A 22091-nucleotide genomic window follows, 5' to 3' on the forward strand; every position below is an offset into this window, starting at 1 on the left:
GAGGGGCTGTGGCGAGGCGGGCTGAGGCGAGGCGGAGCCCGCCGGCCCTCGGCCTTCCTTCCCCGGCCCTCCGCTGCCGCCCGCCTCACCGATCGTCTCGATCTAAGCCCTTTCTAGGCTGCTGGCGTCCTGCCCGCCTTTCTGCCAAAACCTGCCTCGCTGGGTACCCGGCGGCGGGCACCTCTTCGTGGACAGGGGGGTGAAGATGTGCTCCGCTCGCCCAAAAGCCAGGCATCGTCAGGCTCCTGTCCGGGAGAGGGACGGAGCTCCGCCGTCCCCCGGGCGCTCATCCTCACCCATACACTCGTAAATGTTGATGTCTAGGGTTCATTTTTGTTGTTGTTCCTCTCGGCGCTCGGGTCACCGAAGAGGTTCTGATGCGCCCGTGCCGCGTCTCATCTTTCGTCCGTAGCAGGACAACTTGTCATTTTGTTTTATGGAGTCTCTTTCAGCAGCTATTAACTTTCCCACAGGGTGTTTGCTAACACTAGGCAGCTCGGGTTATTTTTTTAAAGGCCGCCAGCCCGTTATTTCGCCACTCTCAGTCCTGTACAAGCAGCAAAGGACTCGGTCATGCTGTGTTGGCGTTTACTTACCCTCCCGTCGGCTCCCTCCCGGCAGCGGTGCGAGGTCCAGAAGGGCGTTCTCCTGCCCGCCATCTCTGACGGCTAACCCCGAAGCGTGTCCCGTCCCGTCGCACTTCCCCGGGAGGTACCTGAATAGTTAAAATCCCCCGAGTTCAGCTCTGGGGAAGCCTCTGTAGTTTATTTAATAAAAGCCCCAGCTGTCTCGTCTCTTCTCATTGAGTAGGAACAAACCCTACTGTGCATTTCTGTGATTCCTATGCCGTCTTTTTGGAGAGGCGTTCAGCAAGTCTGCCCCACAGCTCCTACTGAACATCAGTTCATATATCACACACACACACACACACACTATATATATGCGCCTTCATTATCGCAGCCTTTGGATTTATTCCCTCACGACCCCCCGTGGTGCCCACGCAGTCCTTGTGGGCCCAGCAAACTGGACGGAGAGGTTCTTCCTATTTATTCCTTGTACTCCAGACATCATTTCGGACACTCAGGAGCAGCCCCATTGTTCTCTGGTTTACATATCACATCACTCCCTTGAGATTTCCTATTTTTGCACCACATTCATGTCCTTTGATTCAAGCAGTACATTTTTTGTTATTCTCATGTAGCTTTTTTTTCTTTTCCTGCCCTTTTCAAACCCTGGTTAAAGGCCACCTCAGGGGATTAAAGAGATGATATTACAGGTTTCTTTGCTTTCTTCTGCTTTGAGTAGGAAACGATTTTTCTGGTGTTGACCAGAGCTGAATTTGCATGCATTTTTCATCCAAAAATTAATCTTTTTCTTTCAACAACAATTAAAATAAATCTCAAAATCCCCTTTGAAGACCCCGTGAATTAATATTTGGCGTCTGGTTTCTATTCTGTTGTCTTCAATGTTTATTCAACTTTTTCCTCAGATTGTTTGAACTGATACCTCAAGTCCCTCCTTTCCCACCCCTCCACCACTGTAGCTGGATGGAGTTTCCCAAGCTTTTCCACAAAAGGCTTTCCTAGAACAAAAGTTTTTTACAAGTATGTGAACTGTGATTTGTCCTCTGAATAGGACTGATTTAAGATTTGTTTTCTAAACCTGAAGTCCAGTTTAGATGTAAAAGCATGATTGCACACTGTAAGACAAAGTCTGTTTTCCATTAGGGTATGGTTTCCTTATGTTTACTCAAGATGTACATTAAGATACATACCTTGTATCAATTACACTTGCATTTGCAGGATGTGCATACTGAAATTTTTCTGATCCATATCAGTGATATAATGGAAATATTTATGTGAAACTCATGCAGGATATCATACTTTGTATTAAATATTTTTATTACGGAAACAACATTATCAATAGCGTACAGTAATATTTTGCAGGTCTAACATTCAGTCATTTCAAAAACTATTTTCAGCTTTGAATTTTCTTAATACTACTAAGGGATGTGGAGAAGAGTTAAAACACTAGGTATGTAGGAGGAGGATAATGACAGAAGTGCCCAAATCAAGATGACCAACAGCCTGGGTAGCCCTCACGTACATTATAGCCTGGGGGGCTTTAGAGGAGAGTGTGAGATATCCTGACAAACTAGTGTGCAAGGAAGAAGTCTTCGATAAGCACCAGTCTCCAACAAAGTGCTCTTCCTGAGCCACATTTCCCCACCTCAGCCTGCAAAGTGATCTAACAGTATTTTCTCACGGCAAAGTGGTCCCAGCACAGCACTGCTTTCAGGAGTACTGCCAGGACTCGCGCTACTTTCGTGTTTCCCCCCCAGCTAGGCACAACCACTAGTGCAGTCAGGCTCTCTTTGAACCCCCTCTTGTCAGGAGGTGAGTCTGATTTCCTGCAGGTTACTCCAACCAGGACACTCTCCTGCTCTTCACTAGGCAGCATGGCCCTTGTTCTTCAACCATAAGAAAGCAAGCTCAACTCAACCTGCTACCTACAAGTCCCTTCAGTCTCTGAAGCTGTCATCAGAGAGGTGGATATTCTCAAAACCAACCTTTTCACATCAAAGGGCTATTGACTTCCTTACCAGAGAGTTACAATTCTTACAGGAGAGAAAGCAATACCCCAAGTTCACCAAACACGGATGCTCCTTTTTGCAAGTTTTAGTATGCTTTCTCTAAGGCATGACACCATACGCAGAAGCAGCAGACTGCCTCATTGCTCTCCCCTCAGCTGTTCCTGACTCCCGGCAGTCTCTGGCAAACAGGGACCCCATCTTTTTCTAGCCTGTAAGTCCATTCTTTTTAATCCTACTGGTACTTGGGATAAACTGCATTTTGACTGAAGAAAGCTAAGCAAGGTATATTACCTTATAACTAGCTCCCTGATGCTTTTTGTAAGGTTATGTGTGTTACCTTTCCTGCTTGGATCTTTTGACAGCCTGTTCTAGCAAATAACACACCTTAAACAAAAAATACATGCCATCTTAGTGGGAAATATTTCAGATAATTTCCACTTTGTTGCAACACTTATTTTCAGCAACTTCATTTAGAGTTCCTCATCCCTTCAACTTCTTAGAAGCAGTTAGAATTAAATGATAATACAACCACCACCAACAACCATGCCTTTGCTACTGAGAACTTAAATGAAAATACCTAAAGCAGTGGCTATGCTTCGCATCTATCCCGCAACACCCATGGCCTTTCAATAACCTCAGGAAGAGAGAGTTAACCAGCCAATATTCCTGCTGACAAGAGACATGCATCTATGTGCCTGGGCAGTGTCGGGCTGCATCGGTGCTCACAAGCAGTGAGGTACAGTATGAGTAAATTCATGGAGAAACAGCTGGAGCTGAGGACCCACCATCCACACCATACATATTTTAGGGGATATTTTCTAGAGTGCCTCTAGCCCGCTCCCGGGGACTGGCGGCCACTCTTCACATCTTCCAGTTTAGCTGCTACTGAAAAAAATCCAGCATGCGCACGCCCTAAGACTGCCTTGTAGCACAAGCCAAAGCGGGATGACTGGGAGTTTCCCTTCAAAAGCACATTCCTGTTTCATGGTTCAGGCTCCTGGATCCTATCATAATTTCACTACCAATAATAATAATGCAAAGATCATGAGTCAGGCTGTCAAACTGCTCATGCCTCCCTCTGCAGGCTAATTCCTTCAGACCTGAAGGTGCTTGCTAACCGGAGGCGTTCGGCAGCCGAAGCGATGCCAGCTTGTGCTTTTGGTCTTCAAAGGCTGATCCTCACTGAAGACCCTGGTGTCTGTCTGCATGTGAGGTCCTTGGTATGATGGATGGAGCAGAAAACAGCAGTTGCTTAGGTTCCCTAAGAAAACACAGCAGAGGAATGAATGTCAAGGAATTGTTAGTAAAATGCATGAGTAGCTGCTTCAGCATGGAAGAGTGCAGGAGGAAAAGTAGGTTCAAAAAGAATAAACGGGAAGTCTTCTCCTCACATGACTCCAGGCTCCTCATAGACATATTTCTACCATTCTAAATGGCTGTGTGAAATGGCCACTAAACAGCAGGAAAATCGACATTTTGGTAATTACTCAGAGAAAGAAAAACTCATGGAAAGATAAGTGGAGAGTGGAAAAGAGATATGGATGTCTTTTGGGGTGGGGGAAATCGCCTGATCCCACTCAGTCTGAAATTGGTAGCAGTGCTCTCCATCCATTTCAGCAATGGCAGATCTGGATCCATGAATACAAACACGAAAGCCAAAACTGATCCACATTTTTGAAAGAATCTGTACAAGCACATCAGTAGCATGAAAGAAAATTTACTGAAAGTGGCTTCAAAAGCAGCACAAAGCAAGCCATGAGAAAAACTCAAGACTTCATAGGAAGAAAGCAAGAACATTTGGGACAGAATTGAACAGAAAAAAAGCCCCCAACTCAGTAACATTGTAAATGGCAGAGATGGGCAAATTAGACCTTTACTTTATCTTGATGTATCTTCGGTCAAGGAGCCTGTTGCATAGAGTCTAAGAAAAGTTAGAAGTTAGGCCCATGTTTCTGGACTACAGAAAGACTCCAATAAAAGTCAGGCATCACCTAGAAGATGCATTTATCCTGCCTGGCTACCAAAAAGAGCATTAGCTCAGAGGCAGAAGCATGGGGAAGTTGGCAGGGCTAAGGAGAAGTGGTTGTGGCAATGCAGACAAGGCCACCTGTGCCTGAAGCAGGTATAGCTGTGTCCCTCAGGATGCAATGCCGGCTTTGATTGCACTCCTCGTGTTATCTGATCATAACAGGTTACCACACCATTGCTGGGACAAGCTGCAGCAACATAATGGAAAATGCCAAAGGTCAAGGCATGGTATTTTCCCTTAGGTGTTAGCAGGGAACGCAAACCATAGTAACATGTACATGAGCTCAAACACCGAAACACTATGAAACTGCGACAGCAAGAAGGGAATGAGAACTTTTCCCTGGGAGCGCTAGGCACCCGCAGCACCCACCAGGCAATGGCATTTGAATTTATTTGACCCTCCCAGGCGGGAGCCAGTGTCCTTGTGAATTCAGGATGGAGGTGGCAGCTGGATTGGGTCCGCAGTACAGGGTGCACGTCCTTCTCAGGCAACTGTTGCTGATGGCATGGTGAAACCCAGGCCATGCCTATAAGATGCAGAAGTGATGACACTGAAATTCCTGGGGTTTAATTAACTGCGAGGACAGCTTGGGAGTAGTTAATACAACCACACAATATATGCACATAAATTAAGAGTATGGATTTGTGCTCACTAATAGAAGCTAACTCCTGATCCTAACAGGTAGCCGTTTTCCTTAGACCTGCCTTTTAAAACTTTGAAGTATAAAACAAATCCTCTTCACAACAGAAACACTCAGGGACCTTATCTGAAGCCCAACATCACTACCGATATCAACAGATTAAAAAAGAACAAAGCAGACGCAACAGATATTAGTCCAGTCATGTAACGTGCAAGCAATGAAGAGGGCCAAGGGAACATCTTGTGACTGTAGAAGTAAACCCAACACCTTTTGTCGTAGTCAGTCATTTTAAACCCAATGCCCCCGCTATGATCTCTGGGGTCTAGTGGGTGTGGAGGAGGTCGAGGGGAGCTCGGGAGCGTTGGCCCTTGCGTTAGCACTGTCTGGGGCATGGCTACGTGGTTCCCTTCTTCCCCTTCTCTCCCTTCACATCCCCTCTCACATGAAGGTGATCTTTGCCCCTGGGAAGAATAAGAGGTTTGACCCACCTCGGTCTGGCACATGTCCATCATGATGTTACCCTGCACAGGGGTGTTTAGTGCCTATGTTGGGAGCTTCAGGTCTATTGACTGATTGCAGAGCCTTGCCTCCCACCGTGGAAACCCAGGCTGTTTGAAACCTTCGTTTAAATACACGCTATATTGTTTCAGGTGTCCAAAGTTTTATTTTACTTCTCTAGTAAATATCTTTCAGCTCCTAAACGAGAACTTTGGGAAAACTGCTCCCACAATGCAACTTAAAAATCACCCTGCAGAGACCTTACGTTCCTCAGCCTAAATCCAGCCTTCAGTGTGTCTTGAGTTATGAGGCTGTCCAGACCGCTAATAGAGGAGCAGGGGAATTTACACCAAAAGGAATAAACAAGCCAACAATAAAAATAACCATTTATCTCTTCTTCCTCCCCAGTGCCTTACTCCAAAGGTCACTGTGTTCTCCTGTGGAAGCAAAGCTCTGTAATGTGAGTTTAGACACTTTAGGCTAAATCCCAGAGTTCTTACTCACTTTTCCCTAAGTAACTTTGGTGGATTTTTAGTTTGCATTTTTTCCTTGGATAAGGTCTGAAAAATAAGCAGGGGCTCCAGAACAGCACTGTGGGTCAGAGAAAAGCCCAGGTCAGTGGGGCACATGCTGCATGGCTCCCCGCTCAACCTGGGGTGACTCACGCCATAGTGTTAGGAATGAAACAAGCTCCCAGCCTCATATTCTTCCTATTTTGCAGATGAGCCTTGCTTACAATAGCCTCAGGTCAGCGGACTGAAAATACAGGTTACCGGAGGGTACCTCTAGCTCTGTGCAATCTTACATACAGCAAGGGCTGAACAGACAGGTCCCCTCTGTGCAGAAAGCAGCCTGCAGAACCCAGCGGCCAGTTTATGGAAAGCAAACCCTCGCCCAGATCACCACGACACCATGTTTTACCAAGCAGAGGGTCTAACATTGTCTAGAAATAAGTACGGCTGTTTAGGAAGAGCAGGACGAGCACCGCTCCCCAAAAGCTTCCCCTTGCAGAGTTTCCTGTAGAAACCTAACCGCCTTGTAAAGATGGCATCACATGGGACAACTACGGCCTTTCCTCTCATTTCAGTGAGCTTTGGCCCCAAATCTCTCCCTAAGATTATTCTGTAGATAGGATGAAGCATTTTACAGGGTTCGGTTTGGCCCAGAAGTTGTTTGGGATTGCCTGGGTTTTTTGAAAACACAGCTCCTGTGGCTCGGGGTCCCTGGCTGCAGGGACGTTGTGCAGGTTTCCTGCTGCCTTCCCAGGTTCTGCCACAAAAAATAATATCCCTTGCTTCCCTTGCACTTCCAAGTCACGCAGTGTGTTTTGTCAATGTCCACCGTTGTTTAAAGCCCCTCCGGGCTCCTGCTGGGGACATTATTTCTCTCTGACTTACATAGGCAGCGGGGGATTCTTCCTGATTTTAAAGAGGGCTCCCATGGATCGTGAATAACCTGTGACGTTCCTAACACAAGCCTTATCCAGCTGTCTTGTAACACACAGAAGGGCTCACATCTGAAAATCCAACTGGCAGTCTGAGTGATCTGCGGGCATTTTGAAATGCTCTGAATTAGAAAGAGGAGAGTTGGCAGGTCACCCAACTGTGCACAGAGCAGTTTCAAGAGGCTTATTTGAAAATAATGTCTTTCTGAAAGTTTGCTAAACATTTGCTCGTCTTTAGCCCTCAAAGGCCATACCTCAGCTGTTGCAACCCAGGCCAACCCATCTCTTCTTGATTAATACTACATAGCACATAGAAAGACGCCCAGTTTGATGTAAAGACAGCCAAGCGAGGGAGACCAATGTTGCACCTTGCCTAGGACTTGAGCCGATGTTCTCCTGGGCTGTGAGCAAGAGGCAGCTCCCCCGGTCAGGCAAACCTTTCTAGGCTCGTCCTTCCAGATACATTCTCTGTACCCCAGGTGGTATCTTCCCTTCGGGCATCCACCTAGCTTTCTGCTCTCTTACCCCAGGGACATACAGCCATTTCTCCGTGGAGGACAGGCTAAGCTGGCTTGCAGCTGGGCACGCTGAAGCAAGTCGGAGCAGACCAAGCAACTCTCTGCAGAGGCATGCTTGTGGAGCCATGGCATAGGAGACACGCTTTATGCTTATCAGCTGTGTCTGTGCCTCATCGACCACCTCCCCTTTTTCCTTTTCAAATACAGAAGAAGGGAAAAGAGATACCATTACTTAACTCCCTAACAGAATAGTTTATATAAATAGTTTACAGAAGAAGTGGGTGCAGTTTATAGGAAAGATTCATACAAAGAAAGGACCTTCAAGTCCAACAGAGCAAAATGCTTACTGGTACACACACAGGCATATACAGATACATCTCATATCTACCACATGCTGATTAATGAACTAAAAGATGAATTGTAAAATGGGTAAATAAAAAGCTGGAGATTCACTGAGTTAGAATGCTGTGTATGCATTAAAAACTAATTGTTATATTTATCAATAACTATAAAAAATTAGCCTCACCTTAGGGCAGGCATTTTGGCTGCAAAAAGCCTTAATAACAACATCTCTTTCTCTGCCACACTCGAGTACACTGATCGTCATTTTAATGCAATCTGAAGGATTGGGGTAGATCATAGGGCAAGAGTTTGAGGATTTTACTCCTCCTTTTGCCACTGACTGATTGAGTTAACAACCAAGGCAAGTCAGATTTCTGCTACGTTTCACAGTTTCCCATTTGTAAGTGGGATAATATTTCTTACAAGTTTTTGTAAAGCAGTTTGAGATCTTGGGGAGAAAGCAGCTATTTAAATGCCCTATGTTATTATTTTAGGCCCTGATTCAGGAAAACATATATGTTTAAATCCCACTGCTTTAATGGGTCGCAAGCACCTACTTTAGGCTAAGCTCATATTGATGTGGTCTTTCTGAAAAAGCTGCCCTAAAACTTCTAATTATCCCTATTAAAAATATAGCCCATTGAGGCTTACTTGAAAGATAGAGTTAATTTCTAAAAGGAGGGGAGAAAGTAGAGAATTAATGGCAGCTCAACATATTGAAGCGTTACCTTCCGTGTTTTATTCAGATGAAAGAGGCATGCAGGAGTACCCATGCCTTTTTGATTAGATGCATGCAGCAGACATTAGGTCCCCTTCAAAGATCCTTGGGCCGTACGGAGCTGGGAGCAGCTCCGCGTTGTCATCGGAAAAAAAAAAAAAAAAAAAATCGAACTCTTTTTCTCGGAGCCAGGCTTCTTCCCCCGGCTCCCCCCTCCCATATTTGTATATAATTCGAGAGGAGAGTCAGGCTTAGTTTGTTCATAAACTGCAGTTCCTGGGCGGACCCCACACACAGCTGGGCTTTAGCGGCTGGATCCGCCTTCCCAGCAAGCCTAGCTGGGAGCCTTGCAAACTCGGGGCTCCGGGCTTGACAGCAGAAACGCAGGAGACTGGCCGCACCGAGGGAAGATGAATTGGTCAGCGCCGTGAAGCCGGGCTTCTGGTCGCTGGCAGGATCCAGAAAATGGGTTACTGGAGGAGACCGGGTCTGCTTTCCTTACTGCTGCTCTCCTTCTGTGAGTAGAAAAACGTTTCTGGTTAGACAATGTTAAGCAACATACTCCAAGAGGTCGTTTATTTTTCCTTCCTTCAGCAAAATAGCTAATCTTTGATTTCTCCCCTGACAGCAATTAGCCAGAGGATTGGAAATAGCTGAGAGTTTAGCAGAATACACTGCTACAACTCCATCAGCTGCGTATTTCTCTTACGGCGAAGGGCGAGCGATTGCCTTGGTGGAAAGTGCTGTGTGCTCGCTTGGAGCAGCTTGCAGATGTCAGTGTTTACAGCGCAAAAATATATATAGGTCAGCATTACTTGTTGGAAGTTTTTATTTTATTGAAGGAGATTAAAAGCAACTGAAGTGCACCGCTGAACGATCTGGCTTCGACAGTGTCCAGATGTGGTGAAGTTTGCGGCTTAGAACTTTTATCAGCCCCGGTTTATGCGCAGAATTAATCGAACTATTAAAGAAGGAAAGAAGTGGGGAGAGGGGGAGGAGAAGTGTCTTTGCAACAACATCTGGTTATTCAGCAAACCTTTCCAGCACTTACGTAAAGATTTCTTTGTAATAAGTGCCCTGTTTAGGTTTTGATAACACTTCTTCAATACTGTAGATAAAACCCTCCAGCAGCACTTGAAAATGTGCCCATCCATGGTTTAACTTCTCTTGTTTATATCTTGATGATTGCTTCATAACAGGGAATAGATTTGTATATAAGTGAGTGTTATATACACATCTCCTAAGTATGTGTGTGTGTCTTTCTGTATATACAGTGCCTAGGTATGTGTATACATGCATATATCCCTATATAGCGTATATTTATATATTTTCATGAACAATGGCACTTTTTACAGTGAACTCTTTTACAAACACAGACCCATTCCCCTCACTACAGAAATTTCAATGCAACTAAAATTGCTTTTTGCTCAAAGCGATGAAGAAAGAGGATTATAATTCCAGTATTTTTGCATCCAAATGAAATAACTGGGGGCAGGGATCTGTATCTGCATTCATTTTACATGGGTCCCCCTATCTACAGGAATAGGGAATGAAAGAATATGATCGGATGGTAATTTGGGTGTAGGCAAATACAAGCCTTGGTGCAACTGTTGAAGCACAGAAGACTCAGACGGGGGGATTTAGGACATAAGGTCGGGCTAATTTTTCAAAAAGTTGTGGCAATATATAACCTTCATTATTGTAGATAATACCCTAAAGTGTGGTTTGAAATATAGGATGCTCTACTGATAACATCCTGCTAAATTAATCACATTTGGAGCAGAACTGAGGGAATTACTACAAGGTATTATTTAAAGCACAGTCTTGGGTTGTTTCTGGTAAAAAAGAAGACCACTAATTATCCTTCAGAAATACCTAATTTTGGAGTTATTTAACTTATGGTTTCCTTTTTCTGAAAGGCAAGGTTTTAATCTGAAAGAAGCCAAACCAAAACATATCATGATTACTAAGTTCATCTGAAAGGTTACGTGAGTGATATGATGACAAAATTTGCCTCCGTATGGGGAAAAAAAAAATAAGCCAAGGCTTGCTCTCTGTGATTCAGCTCAACAGTGATATATGTTTTCTGGGGCTACATCCACTTCTCTTGCATATAGTGTTAAGACTGACCCTACAGTCATTCTGAGACAGTAAAAGTACCCTGGGAGCCCGCTTTGCATTGACATTAAGAGAGAAGGGAACAGCAAGTTCCCCAAATTGACAGAAAATACACTTTCAGCTGTTCTTCAAGAAACAAATCCCACCGCTTATCCAGCCTCTCTTTAAAGAGTGACAGCACTAGCTTGGTGACAGCAGCAAAGTTGCTCCTCTCAGCACAGAGATTTAAGACTTGCCATACAGAACATGGCCCATACCTGCATCTCAGGTATCCCAGAATAACTCCAGATAAGCATCTTTAGGGACTTACTTTGCTGCTCTCCCTAAGAGTTTACACCGGGGCAGCAGAGACCCCAGTTGGTGCTCCACACTGCCCGTCTCTAACACTTTAATAACAAACATGGTTGAGTGGTCATCAGGCAGCACATCTGACCGCTTTTGTCCATACGTGATGGCAAACTAAGGTCTGTTCCAACCCAAACCATTCTATGAAAAAAGGACTGTAGTCTGACAGACCGCTGAAATTTCAGCTATTGGATTGCCCTAATTCTCCCTGGCCAGCCCTAGCGAGGCTTCAAAATATCTACCCTTAAACTTCTCCCCAGTGGCAGTGGCTGCTGGAGGGCAGCATTTTTACATGGCTTTCTCAGCAGAAGGTGTAGACAGCAGCTGCAGTTGCACCACTGCTAACACAAACCCTCACACGGGAGCAGGGAATCCTTCCAGGGCAGGGAGCTGGCACAGTTCTGGATTTAACTAGCCCAGGACAAAAAAATACAGGGATCGTTCAGGACTGGAAAACCTGTCTTACAGTGGGGGGACTGAAGGCCTTCTTTAGTTTGGCCGGGAGAGAGCTGGGAGGTGAGCTAGTCATCATCCATAACCAGGTCCTGCAGAGATGCTTTCTGGCAGATGGCTTTCTCTTCTATGGGACAGAGCAAAACCAAGATATACATGCTGGAAGCTGAAACCGGGCACTTTTGTGTTAGAGCACAACACGGTAAAGTTGTTCCAGTAGGTAATTACTCAGGCTCAGGATGTGGTGGATTTTTGTTGCTCAAAGCCTTCAAGACTGCAAGACTATCTGCTCAGTAAACTATAACCCATTCAGAAGCTACGGACTTGATATCAGGATTACTGTATTGTGCACATGGAACACCCTGGCCTTAAAGTTAATAATTAGGAGTTTTCCTGCCCTGTTTTGTGTCAGAATCGGGAAAGTCTCCCTCATGCTCTGTCTGTCAAGAATAGGGCTCAGGTCAGGCCATGCAAACATGTTGCTGAGCAAAATCTCGTCTCACGGAGAGGAGAGAAAAGCATCACAACTCTCTGAGCTGTTGAGACAACCTCAAGAACATGAGCTAAGTGTCACTGGTGTGACGACAGCTGTCGGGGCGTGAAGAGCCCCAGGAGCCCAGCAGAGTGCCTTTGGGCATCCAACCTCCAAATGAGGACAAGAAACTCAACATCTGCCAGGGCACGTAGCACTTACCAAGGGAGAGCTGTACCCCATGGGATCTGCTGAAGCTCCAAAGAAAAAGAGGATTTGTGAAACAAGGGAAGGTTGCAGGTCTGCTACCCTGAGTCCAGAGCTCCCAGCTCCTGGGCTTTGGGTCCGCTTCCCCATAACTCGGTCTTCCATTAAAATGCTAGCCCTCTAAAATATCCTGACATTTTTTGCTCTGAGTCTCCTGGGCTCCCTTTGCCACTGTACCTCAAGGCACTTTGACGGCTCTGCAGATAGCGCGTTCGAGGGGGTATCTCTTGGTAGGTGGTGGCTCTTTGAAGCCACATGCTCTTTTCTGCTTGCACAAACCAGCCCCTGTTCCCCCAGTGAGCCTCTTCAGCTAAATATATAGAGAGTATATAATTCATAAATCATGACAGGGAGCTCCAGGGCTGTCAGAAAAACATCTCTGGCTTTTGATCTGCTCAAGAAATCTCTGACCTATCCCAGGCTCCTCAGGCAGCTCACTCAAGAAGTTGGCCTCTTATTTCTAAGGTCACCAGAGCTAAAACCAGTCGTACTGCCACCGAAATGCCAGCCTGCTCCTCAGGCAGGGGAGCTATTGGGATTGCACCCCAACACCAACGCACACACACTTCAGGAGCAAGGAGTGAAAACTGAGCTGGTGAGAGGACGAGGGAAGGAAGAGGATGAAGGAAGAGTCACCCTCTGTTTCACTGGCAAATAAATCCATTTGCAGAAAGGGGCTTTGCAGGTCCAAGGCCGAGCTGTAGGGGCAGAGCAGACCTCTTCTCCCAGACTAGGGAGGTGGGTGCTGCCCAGCTTGGGACACATGGCTGCAGGATTGGTTATGACAATCCTTCTCAAGTAGCATCATATTTTGCTTTGGTGTTGTTTTAAGACAGCCAAAACACCAAGGAAGAAATTATCATCACCCTCAAAACAAACCGAGGGGCTGCAAGGGCCCCACGCTGGCTGGGGGTAGGTAGCTGGGTTGGGAGCAGGCGCAGCATCCCACTGCCTGAAGGAGAAACTTATACATCCTACCACCAGCCTGAATAAGAACAAAGTTGCAACAAATTCTCCAGTTAGGAAATAAAAGGGGAAAGCACAAGAAAAAACCCTGACAGTGCAAAACCTCTGCAGTGTTGCGAGTGGCATGAAACTCAGCAAGGAAAGTGATGCATTATTTCGAATTCACCTTTACACTTCTCCAAACCTGATAATACAGTTTCAGCCCTTGGTGTAAGTTAGACTAACTGAAGGCTAAGAAAGCTGGCAGTGTACGGCTATGTCAGATTTATGAAAGCAGGCATTTCCTCTCCCCTTGCATCTCCAGCTTTTCTCAGACTGGAGACAGGCTGGTCATCATTAAAGCAGCTCAGATCTGTATTTTAGGCAGGGGACTTCTTTGTGGAGGAAAGTCATTTTTGAAGTATAATTCCATGGAACTTGAAATTAAAACACATCATTTTCTAAAAAAAAAAAAAAAAAGCTGATTTTTTTACTGGTGTTTTACTGGTGTTATCACTATTCAATGATGGTCACAAAGACATTTTTTGTGTACTAGTAGTAAAAAAGTTCAGCCAGCTGCAATCATGATACTTGTTACTCCCATTAGAGATGGAGTCCTGAACAGATGTATCCCACATATTCACCGAATATGCAGAAAGCAAACATTGGCATTAAAAACAGGTGACTGGGGGCTTTTATTCTGAGAAAGTATTCAACTCTACTGCCTGTCCTCCACAGCTTTATATTGTTCCACGTTCTGCTCTGTCGAGTTTATTTCCTCGGGACATTATTTTCCTCTCCCCTTAGTGATAACTCTTTGCAATAACATTTGCTTTCAGCCAGGCTCCACAGTGTTGCAACTTGCCATAAACTAATGAACTCTCCCATAGATTGTCATGTTTTCAAGGAAGCGCAACATCTGATCTTTTTATTAAAAAAAAACAGTCCCACCAAGGAGACAAAATCAGCAGCTCCCACACACTTTGCTCTTTCCAGATCCAGTGTTTAGCGCTGTGTGCCAAGTGAAAGCCTTGCGCTGGAAGGGGCCTCCACGTAGAGGGGAGATAACACCACTGATGGCTGCCTGCCTTATCAAACCTGTGGATTACAGCTACATTATCTCCGTGCTGGACCCCAACTGTGGGATAACATTTCCTTAGGGATCTTCAGGGGGAAATGAAGGGGTGGCTGAAAGCTGTCTTGGCCCTGCTCGCATGCACATCCCTGAATTCAGAGATGACCATTGTGATCCCGGCTCTGGAAAGGATCTGTAACATCCATCAGAGTCATATTTCTCGTTTGTCAGTTGGTTCATCTTTTTGTTACAGCCCATGTAGGGCTGAAACTCTCCTGCCAGCTGCTGGTAGCTATCAAGGTTTTAGGAGAAGTGGGAGAGCCTGCTTATCGTGCAATCCCCTCTGCAGCCCATGCTCCCACCAATTATGCTGCTCTAGGACTTACCCTTTCATGGAGCTGTTCCATTGCAGTGTTTTGCTTCCCATTGATAAGCCAGGAACACGCCTGACAAATGACAGCTGATTTATACTATAGCAAATGCATCTTGGCGTTGGGGCAATTAATGTATCCAGCTGTACACTGCAGGATGGAGGGCTATTGCCCACGTGGATTCTAGCAGCTCTGAGGATATATCTCAACCCAAGGGTTACCCTTGACTAGACAGGATTATTTACATCTGGATTCAAGATTAAAATAAACTAAAAGAAAAAAAAAAAAGATGTTTTCAACATTTCCGGTGTGTGATTTGCTGTAATGAGGAGCTGATGCGCAGCTCCAGCGGTGGCAGCTGCTGGGTATCACTTTGCAGAGTCCTGCCTACCAGCTCAACCCACGACTTGGCCACGACTCTCAAAGAAGCGGTTGAAGCAGCATCATACCGGACATGCTCCCTGCAGCAAGACCTCTCACCTTGCCACGCTGCGGGTGGAGACGTTCCCTTTAGCTCCATGTTGTTTACTTTCTGCTGGGTCCAAAACTCCAGCTCTTCTGGGTGAGCAGAGGTCCAAAGAAAACCATCCTCAGCAGCTTCCACCATGGCTCCAGAGTCAGCACTGATGAGGCCTGAAGGCATCTGAAGGAAACGTCTGCCTACCTTCACTCAGCCTGCAAAGAGCTGTTGTCCTCCCCTTGCAGCATATGATGCCCATGCCTGGGAGCCAGAGAGTCCATGCACCAGGGACCATCACACCCTAATACATGCCCTGCATGCAAAGCAGTGCTGATGAGCTTGTCCCAGCAATTAGAACCAGCGCAAGCATGGCATTCTGCAACAGGGCTGGCTTATTGTCCTGGTCTGGGGTCCGGGCACGGCTGAGCCCTGAAGAAATCACCTGAGGTGACACCGACTGATGACATCCGATCATTGATAAGGCATCTTCTTGCCCCAATATCTGAGCATCTCCTAATCTTTTCAGTTCCCCCAACACCCTCGTGAGGGTAGTCCCTCTGGGAACAACACACTTTTTTTATATCTTTGATTCTGGGAGGCTCAGAGACGTCTGCTGAAGTTCCTGGCCTGCTGGTTGTTACACCACTAAGAGGGGCCTTTTCCTTAGATCAACAATGCAAAACCCTGAGATTTTGATACTGATCCCTTCTCACTTCAGCCATCCCAAACCAGAAAGCTTGGCTGTGTCCTGCATCGCCTTGGGGCACCATGCACCCCATCAGAAAGGCGATACTGCCAAAGTGAATTCATACCGTGCCTGGCACTGGAAATCCAGAGAAGAATTTCTTCTCTTTTCCTGCAAAATCAGGAACTCAGACCCCTTCCCAGGAATGGTTCTTGGGAGTGCCCTGACTACAAACGCTTCTGGCGTCTTTACAATTAATACTGGTATAGATATTTCTTTAAAAAGATCCATTGCTCTTTTCAGGGGGATCGTTTAATAAAATGCCACCCGTGCAGAATGAATGCCTGTGTCCCCTGACAAGTGTTTGACAGAGCAGGTCGCCAGTCAATGCAGCTGGGACACGATGAGGAACATCTGTCTGATGTTACTTGATAAAACTGCCGGCTTGGGAGACTCTAAACACCAGCATCCAGCATGGAAGAAACTGAATCAGCTGCTGTCTTGCTGCGTAAAGCATTTTTTCCAAGCTAGGTCTATCCCAAAATTAGCCCCAACCAGTCCACGATAGCAAACAAGACCCTTCTTCTTACAATGGGAAGTGACACACAGAGCCATAAGCAACGAGCAGTTGAATGAATCATCCTTCTTCAAATAGACCCAGGGTACAAGCGTCCACAGAAATAAGACCAATGGATCCCCTGGGAGCTCAGTTCCTGCCATGTCTTTAATATGTCAGAAGGCACTCAGCGGTAGAAAATGGTCGCAGACATTCCCGCCAGAGGCAGAGGCTATTTTCTTGGGGGTGAAAACTCCTTAGCACACATTTACTCTGGTTTTGTATATTTGCCCTGCGCTCACCTGTTTGTAGAATAGCGTCACAAGCGGCCAAGCTTTTCTTTCACCCTTGCCAGGGCTATTACCTCTGCAACAGGCTGCGGCTTGGGAGGCAGCTCTTGGGCAGAAGTATTGCTCAGTGATAGTCAGACCGTAGCATGTTTCAGCAGGTATCCTGGGGCAGGACGCTGAGTTGGAAAGGCAATGCGCTCCTGCAAAATGATGAGATCTCGGAGTGGGAGATGGTGAACAGAGAACATTCCCCTCTTTGGCTGTTCCTCCATGCTGGAGGAGCAGCTTTGCCCCCCGCACCTCGTCCTCTCCAGCTGCCGAGGTTCCCTGGAGCTGTGCTGCAGCTCTGCCCAAGGGCTGGGACCTGCGGGAACCCTCTCCTTCTCCTGCAAGAGGGATCTCTTGAGAGGCATCACACAGACATGCAAGCTCCTGTTACTTTCACGTGCGGAGAAAAAACACTTCAGGCCCTGTCAACGGGACTCTTGGTTCCATTCCTGCAAAAATTCTTTTCCAAAAACCTGCTCCCTCTGCCCTCCTGCCATAGCTCTCTTCTGCTTTAGAAGAATGGAAAATATTTGAGTTGAATTCAACCCCATTGGGCAGTGCTTTTGGGGAGGTTACAACACAAGCTCCTTAAAAGATTTTTTTTTAAGACATCAAGAAATGAAAGACAAGAACACACCATCTATTTATATGCTAAATGTGGGACACTAGGAGAAGTGAGAAAGTTTTTAGTGTCTGTAATCCAGGCTAGCCTCAAGTTCAAGTCCCTCTGACAGCATAAATTACTTAATTACTGTTCGATCCGGCCTAAATGAGGGCAAAACTCAACTCTATGTAATAATTTTAGCAGACATAAAGAACGAGCAGTGCTGGAACGACTTGATGACAGCACATTGATGGAGAGTTAACAGCACATCTCTGCCCCGGCAGCTCATCGCACAGTCCCTTGCAAGCCCCGCTTCTCCTTGGGAATCAGAATAATACAAACACAGAAAAATACAAACTAGTCAATCACAAAAATTCCACCTGAGAGATGAAGAGCAGCTCCAGTCTAACATCTCTTTGTGGGCTCATCAAAGCCCTTCTAGCAGATGGTAAATCGAACGTGTGTGCCAGGAATTTCAAACACTCCTCAGGAAGTTCATCTAAATCATCAGTAAACCATTTGCACTTAAAACAGAGCAAATCCTGTTGCCCAAATGTGACCCAGATAATGTTTCTGACATGTTTACCTATTTGGACGATATCTTTAAATTTCAATTCCATCTATTCACGGAGATCCAGGATTCCTGCAGAGCCTGAAAAATATACACAAAACTGAATTCCAGAGTATAATATGATGATAATAGTAAAAAAAAACCCTGCTGTGCAGTCGTTTTACTTGAATTGCAGTAGTTAAGACAGAGCAATGTCTGCAACCAACTTGCAGCTCACTTGCTTTTGCTGTTAGGTTCATTGCTGCTGCTTTTTCTATGTAGAGAGGGGGACTCATCTCTGCTGCATCTTCCTGAGAATGAGATGCAGAAGCTGCAGTTAAATAGGATATAGGATAGACTGTTGGTAGCTCTGGAGAAACAAGAGCAACAGCATTGTGGAGTTGGTCGACTCTTACCTTCTGCTGTTCAGCTCCCAGACCTGCAAGTGCTGTTAAATCCTCAGCAATTTCTTCAATGAGCTGGGACAAGATGAGCTCAAACCACCCGTGCGTGCCCAGGCTGTGACTCCTTCTCCCAAGCAGCGTGGGAGGCGGGAAGAAGGGACTCATTTTTAAGACCAGGATTTAGTCAAAACCAGACCACTGCAAAGCGCTCTTCACAGGGCTGAAATGTCAGAGCCCTCTGAAAACATGGCATGCGAATCCCAAATCATCAGAAGGCACTTTTCACAGGGGATGTGCTAGCTTAGCCCTCTGCAAACCTCACTGGCAGCCTATGCACTCCATGCCGAGCATATGCTAATGCATTGCTTTACCCTGCAAAGCCCCAGATAAGCAGAGGCGCTGGCAGAGCTGCTAAAATTGCTTATGAACATTGTACTCAGCGGTTTTTCCCCCTCCCCAGACCCTGAATAAATTGCTCTGCTTTCCGTCCGATGAAGAGAAATGGCACGTTCCCCTCGCGCGCCGTCTGGGCTGGTGGGAGTTGCTGTGGTGGTGGGGTCATGGTGTGATGCTGGTGGAGGCAACCACACGGGACTGGGTGTATATACGGTTTTGACTTGGGCTGACCCCCGGCTGTGGGTTTTTTTCCCCTCCCAGACCCCAGACTTGTTGTTCAGGCTGTGCTGCTGGCTTGTGTTGCTCTCTCAGGGCTTTTCCAATCCCACACGTGGGTAGGAAGGACAGCAAAAGATACGAAAGAGAAAGGAATGGGGGTAGCAAGTGCAATGGAAGGGACTTGTTGCCAGCCAAGATCTTGTGTGGTACTTTCAGACACAGGTTGGCCACGAGCCTTGGTTTCCATCATATCTCCTCACATTTGACTTTCATAGCCCAGTACTTAACCAGCAGCTGCCAAATGCCTAATGGGATAAGTACAGTTATTACCAGGCAAACTCACAACTGCTTTTGTCTGCCAGGGCAGTTTTTGCCTGGCATGGTAACAGCTCTGGAGGTACCAGCCGTAATTACACAGCAACCCGCAACAGCCAGCACACACTTGGCACTTAGGGAGTGAAAAAACCCTGTGTTAAGCTGCTGTCCTGTGTGACTTGAGGGACTCCTGAGCTAACCTTCAACCTCCCTCAGTCCATCTTTTCAATGAAAATGTGGGTGCATCCCTGCTCATCTCCCGAGGGGATACGTGAGCCTCCAGAACAGCAGACAAAACCCAAACTTGTGGGTTCCCTCCTGGTTTTAGGTCAACTTTGCTCATCTAGTGAGTCGGCACAAGGCTGGGTGCAGTGGTGACACCCACGCGGAGCTGTGAACTTGCCCACCAGCATTGCCTTCTGTCCTGTCCTGTCCTGCCCCTTTACAACCCGTCGTCTGCCCCTGGGATCACAGCGTGGTGCCACCTTTGTGTTCAAATTGCAGCCTGGCAAGTGGCAAATGCTGTTACATGATCCATCAGCCCAGCCAGGACTAACTCAGCAGTTCAGCTTAACTTGGACTTAGCTACTTGCCCGGATGAAGCAGGTGCTTGGGTGCCTTAGGGGCTCCCTGCAAAATAATGCAAATAACATGCAAACGGGCATCCTCCAGTCACTGGCTTTACTGATGTTTCAGTGAAGGTTAAGTGCATCGGCGAAATGGATTCAGAAATACAACATTTTCATTTTCAAAGACACTGAGAAAAACAAACAAAATGGCACAGGGTCACTAGGTCTGTGTTCCATCCATTCCGTGTTCCTCCATCCTCAGCTCAACGTCTCAGGGTGCAAACTGATGTTAATGGGAAGGACGCTGTCCGTAACACCAGAAAGAAGAGTGCTCCTGGAAGAGCTTGAGTCCAGAGTCTAATGGGGGTATAGTTTTTGCCTCACCTGGTACTTACAGTCCTTCTAAAGCTGAGCAAGGGCAGAACATCCTCCCCATCGTGCTGTTTTGGGTCCTGCTGGGCTTCGGGACCCCAGCACTGCAGGGCTGGCTTGCTTTGTTTTTCAAACTTTAATGCCAAACTTTCTTTGGCGAGTAATTTTCACGTTTGAAGGAGTTTGTCCAGCTAAAAGACAAACAATATGCAAGCGTAACACGTTTCAAGGAGCAGCAGAAATCCACAAAGATGCTTAAAAATAATTAAGTAAAATAAACTTTATCTTAATAATTTCATGTAGGGAGTAAAGACAGAGGATTTTCTTGTAACACCCTGTCATGTACAACATGCAATTGTTCCATAACTCTTCTCTAACGGGTTGCATGAGAGCTTGGATGCAAAGTAGCCGTGTGGAGATGGGGAAGATCCTCCAGGAATTGCTTTGCATGTGGAAATGAATTTCAGCTCAGCCACTTCAGAACATTTTTTTTTGTTTACTTTCCACTGACATGAAATCAGCCGCGATTGCGTCGCATGCGGGATTGGTTAGCCGGTTACATAATGCTTAATAAATCCAAGAGAAATAATATAAAACACATCACCCATTCTGGGAAGAGTAACAGTATCTCAGCCGGTGTCACTAACCCGCCCAGGCCAGGCATCGGCGAAGCATCTGAACTGATGCTGGGGGGATGCAGGGTTGTGCCGCTGCATGACAGATGCAATTAGGAGAAATGCTTGTGGCACGTTTAGAAGCCTTGAAGACAGACAGATTGCCCGGGCAGACCATGTGTAATGGTAAGGCTATATCAAAAAGCAGAGCTCCCGCTCCCGCAGGGAGGGCAGCTCACCCTGTCCCGCAGGGCAACGCAGGCACGTGCTTACGCGCCCAGCTCCAGCTGTATCTGCTGCTTGTGTAAGGTATTACTTCACCCTATTAATTTTCCTCTGAGTACTTCATAAAATCATAACGGCCCTGTAAACAGAAAGAGCAAGATTTGGTGATTAAGTTATTTACCGCAGACTATTTCCACAGTGGTGCTGTGGAGGAGAGAGGACATTTCGTTGAGATGTCAGCACTGGTGGTCCCCAGGGGAGCGAGAAGGAAGGGAGACAACCCAGGATGGGGCTGCCAGGCTAAACAAAAAGCAGTGGTGCTGACTCGCACCCAAAAAAATGGGGTGTGCAGGAAGACGGCAGGTACCTCTGGCTCTGCAGTGCCAGTGCCCCAGCTCTCCCGGGAAAGCTGTCCAAGCCGTGGGTGCGTGGCCCCAGGCACACTCCACTGCCTTGCACTGACCAGCTCTTCTCCTCCTTTCCCACATTTCCCTGCCTGCTCCGCTCCCCTGCTTTGCTTTTACTCCCAGGGGAGATCTGCTGCCGCCTTCACCCACGCTGCGGTTAAATACCAACAGAGGAAAAGCTAGGGACGAAGGGGTTAATTACTACAGGCTCAGCACGAGCCAAGTCTGTAAGTGACTCCCTATTGCTATTTCGAAAAGAGGCTGCCTGGAAAGGGAAAGGAAAAAAAAAAAAAAAGAGAAAGGTTTACTTTACAACCATCATTATTTCATCTGCAGAGTTTATACAATGGAAAATAAAAGCCAGGGTACGCGAAGTCAAATCATTTCTGTTTCATTAATGGTATGGAAATCGTTTTGTTTTTATAGGGGAAAAACGAATGTGAACTTGATGTGTGTGTGTGCGCGCGCGCGCGCATGCAACTCCCTTCATTGCAAAGGGCAGAGCAGTGAAATCCAGAAATAAAAAATGACTCAGAGGCCGTAGGATCT

This window comes from Haliaeetus leucocephalus, unplaced genomic scaffold (genome assembly GCF_000737465.1).
Source record: "Haliaeetus leucocephalus isolate CR32 unplaced genomic scaffold, Haliaeetus_leucocephalus-4.0 Scaffold1, whole genome shotgun sequence".
NCBI classification, from domain to species: domain Eukaryota; kingdom Metazoa; phylum Chordata; class Aves; order Accipitriformes; family Accipitridae; genus Haliaeetus; species Haliaeetus leucocephalus.